The sequence below is a fragment of the Macrotis lagotis genome, chromosome 1 (genome assembly GCF_037893015.1).
Source record: "Macrotis lagotis isolate mMagLag1 chromosome 1, bilby.v1.9.chrom.fasta, whole genome shotgun sequence".
NCBI lineage: Eukaryota > Metazoa > Chordata > Mammalia > Peramelemorphia > Peramelidae > Macrotis > Macrotis lagotis.
Window position 1 is genome coordinate 267091195 of NC_133658.1, and position 4369 is coordinate 267095563.

The 4369-nt window shown below is 31.5% G+C and overlaps 1 pseudogene; it reads left to right on the forward strand.

The window, feature by feature from the left end:
• Positions 1 to 3097: 3097 nt before the first annotated feature.
• Positions 3098 to 3872, forward strand: LOC141516088 (large ribosomal subunit protein uL30-like; annotated as a pseudogene).
• Positions 3873 to 4369: the final 497 nt, after the last annotated feature.

Below are 4369 nucleotides of genomic sequence, written 5' to 3' on the forward strand. Positions count from 1 at the left end.
AATTTATCTATGGTGTCACTCTTTTTGTCTATATCCTGTAACCATTTAAAATTTATTTTGGTATAGGGAGTGAGATGCAGATCTATGCCTAGTTTTTAACCATACTATTTTTTAGTTTCCCAACAGTATTTGTCAAAAAGTGAGTTCTTATCCCATAAACTAATTTCTTTGGGTTTGTCAAAGACTAGAATACTATAGTCATCCATTGCTCTTTCTCTTGAACTTTCCTAATCCAGTGATCCATTACTCTACTTTTCAACCGGTACCAGGAAGTTTTGATGACTGACACTTTATAGTATAGTTTTAGACCTGGTAGAACGGGGCTACCTTTTTTTCATTTTTTTAAATCAGTTGCCTTGATATTCTTGACCATATGTTTCTCCAGGTGAATTTTGTTAATAATTTTTTCTAGCTTGATAAAGTAATTATTTGGCAGTTAGATAGGTATGGCACTGAATAGGTAATTTAATTTGGGTAGAATTGTCATTTTTATAATTTTGGCTCAAACTAAACTTGATCATTTGACATTTTCCCAGTTATTTAGGTCTGACATTTTGTAAAATTTTGTTCATTCAGTTTCTGAGTTTATCTTGGGAGGGACGTTCCCAAGTATTTCATGTTGTCTACAGTTACTTTAAATGGGAATTCTCTGTCTATCTCTTCCTCTTGGGCATTGTTGTTCATTTATAGAAATGCTGATAATTTACATAGGTTTATTTATATATTGATAATTTGCTGAATTTGTTAGTTGTTTAAAGGAGTTTTTAACATGATTTTCTTGGGTTCTCTATGTATGCCATCATATCATAGGCAAAGAGTCAAAGCTTTGCTTTTTCATTGCTAATTCTGATTCCTTTAATTTCTTTTTCTTCTCTTATTGGTACAGCTAGCATTTCTAATACTATATTGAATAGTAATGATGATAATACCTATCCTTCTTTTACCCCTGATTTTCTTGGAAATGCTCCTGGTTTATTCCTATTACATAATATTGGTAGATGGACATAGATTGATACTATTTATTATTTTAAGGTAAAATCCGTATATTCCTAAACTTTCTATTGTTTATAATAGGAATGGATGTCATATTTATCACCATATATTGAGATAATCACACGATTTCTATGTTTTCCTATTGATATGGTTTTGACTATTTCCCTAATGTTGAACCATCCCCACCTATCTGGTATAAATACTCCCGGATAATGTTATTTAAGCCTCGTAATAAATTGTTATAGTCTTATTGCAAAAATTATAGTTATGATTTTTGCATCAAAATTCATTAAGGAGATTGGTTGATAAATTTCTTTGCCTGTTTTTGTCCTTTTGTTTTAGTTATCAACATCATATTGGTGTCACAAAAGCAGTTTAGCAGAAATCTTTCTTCTATTTTTTTCATAGTTTATGTAGAATAGGAATTAATTGTTCCTTCAATGTTTGGTAGCATTCGATTGCAAATTCATCTGGAACTGGAGACTTTTTTTATGGAGTTTATTGCTGGCTTCTTCCCTTTTTCTTACTCTGAAATGGGGTTAAGTAATTTCATTTCCTCATCTGTTCAATGGGTCATTTGTATTTTTGTAAATATTCATCGATTCACTCAAGATATCCAATTTATTGACATACATTTTGGCAAAGCAGCCCTGAATTATCTCTTTAATTTCCTCCTTATTGGTTGTTAGTTCACCCTTTTCATTTTTGATATTGTTAATTTGATTATTTTCTTTCTTTTTAAAATCAGATTAACCAAAGTTTTGTCTAATTTCTGGCTTTTTCGAAAAACAGTTTTATTTATCAGATAAATGGTTTTCTTATTGTCAGTTTTGCTAAACTCTCCACTGATTTTCAGAATTTCTAATTTGGTATTTAGTTGGAGATCTTTAATTTGTTCTTTTTCTAGCTTTTTTAGTTTCATTGCCAATTCATTGATCTCCTCTTTCTGTATTTTATTCATACAGGCATTTAGAGATATAAAGGTTTCCCTCAAAACTGCCTTGGCTACATCCCATAAATTTTGGGATGATATCTCATTATTACCATTTTCCTGGATATAATTATTATTTCTATTATTTGATGTTTGATCCACCCATTATTTAAGAAATTTATTTAATTTCCAATTAAGTCTTGGTTTATCTTTCCATGACCCCCTTTTTTCATATAATTTTTATTGCATTATGGTCTGAGAAGTGTGTATTTATTATTTCTACCTCTGCATTTCATTATAACGTTTTTTTGCCCTAGTACATGGTCAGTTTTGGTACAGGTGTCATGTACTGCAGAGAAAATTGTATATTTTTTTCTATCCACATTAAGCTTTCTCCAGAAATCCATTATATCTAAGTTTTCTAAGATTTAATTAAGATTCATAACTTGCTTCTTGTTTATTTTGTGGCTAGATGTATCTAGTTCTAAGAGAGGGAGATTGAAGTCTCTCAGTATTAAAGTTTTGCTTTACCTATGTCTTCTTGCAATTCACCCATTTTTCCCTCTAGGAATCTGTATGCTATACCACTAGGTACATACATGTTTAGTGATAATATAGTTTCATTAGCAATGGTGCCTTTTGAGAAGATGTAGTTTCCCTCCTTAATCCTTTAAATGAGATTGGTTTTTGATTTTACTTCATCTGCGAATAGGATTTCTACCCCTGAATTTTTTTAACTTCAGCTGACATAATATATTTTGTTCCAACTCTTTACTTTTACCCTGTGTGCATCTCTCTGCTTTAAATGCATTTTCTTAAACCACATATTGTAGGATTTTGGTAATAACTTCATTTTAAAGAATAAGCGATTGAAACAGCAAATCGTAGAAATAATCAATAATACTATCCAAGAAAATGATTACTATGAGACCATTATATTAATATGTATGGGATGCAGCCAAGGCAATTTTGGGGGAAAATTTTTCATCTCTAAATTCTTATATGAATAAAATAGGGAAAGAGGAGATCAATGAATTGGGCATGCAAATGAAAATTCTGAAAAGGAAAAATAATAAAGGTACATAATTAAATAACAAATTAGAATTCTGAAAATCAAGGGAGAGATTAATAAAATGGAAAGCAAAAAAAAAAGATCTAATAAAGACAATTAAGTGTTTGTTTCAGCCTCTTTTTCTGACTGGAATCATGGCGGGTGCAGAAGAAAATAAGAAGCTACCATCTGTTCCAGTCTCTTCTGAAAAAATGAAAGGCTTTTGCAATACTTAAGGCCAAGTGCCTGAAGAAGAAGGTGGCATTAAAAAAGCTCTGTAAAATATGGAGAAAAGTTATCTATGAAAAAGCTAAAGCCTACCATAAGGAGTACAGACAGATGTACAGAAGCGAAATCTGGTTGGCTAGAATGGCACGAAAAGCTGGTAACTACTATGTACCTGTTGAACCCAAGTTGGCTTTTGTGATCAGAATCAGAAGTATCAATTGTGTTAGCCCAAAGGCCTGAAAAATATTGCAACTTCTTCGACTTTGCCAAATCTTCAATGGAACTTTTGTTAAGCTTAACAAGGCTTCAATTAAAATGCTGAGGATTGTGGAACCATACATTCCATGGGTTTATCCAAACCTGAAGTCTGTGAATGATTTGATTTATAAATATGGTTATGGCAAGATCAAGAAAAAGAGAATTGCCTTGATGGATAATGCTCTTATTGCAAAATCTCTTGGTAAATATGGAATTATCTGTATGGAGGACTTGATCCATGAGATCTACACTGTTGGCAAGCACTTCAAAGCGGCCAACACCTTCTTGTGGCCCTTCAAACTTTCTTCTCCTTGGGGTGGAATGAAGAAAAAGACAACACATTTTGTGGAAGGTGGAGATGCTGGTAACAGGGAAGACCAGATCAACAGGCTTATTAAAAGAATGAACTAAAGGTCTCCACCATGATTATTTTTCTAATCGTCTGTTAAGAAAAATGGCTGTGAAAATGAAAAAGAGTTGGTTTTATGAAAGTCTCAATAAAATAGAAAAACCTTTGTTTAATCTGATTTAAAAAAGCAAAAATTTAACCAAATTACCAGTATCAAAGATAAGAAGTCTGAACTAACCACCAATGATGAGGAAATTAAAGAGAAAAATTGGAGCTACTTTGTCGAACTATATGCTAATAAATTTAATAACATGAGTGAAATGAATGAATATGTACAAATTGCAAACTGCCCAGATTAAAAGAAGAGGAAATAAAATGCTTAAACAACCCCATTTTAGAAAAAGAAATTGAAGAAATAATCATTAATTTCCCTAAGAAAATCTCTCCAGATCAAGATGGATTTACAAGTGAATTCTATCATACATTTAAGGAACAATTAATTCTTATCCTACATAAAGTATTTTTAAAAAGCGGAGAAGGAATTTTGCCAAAATTCCTT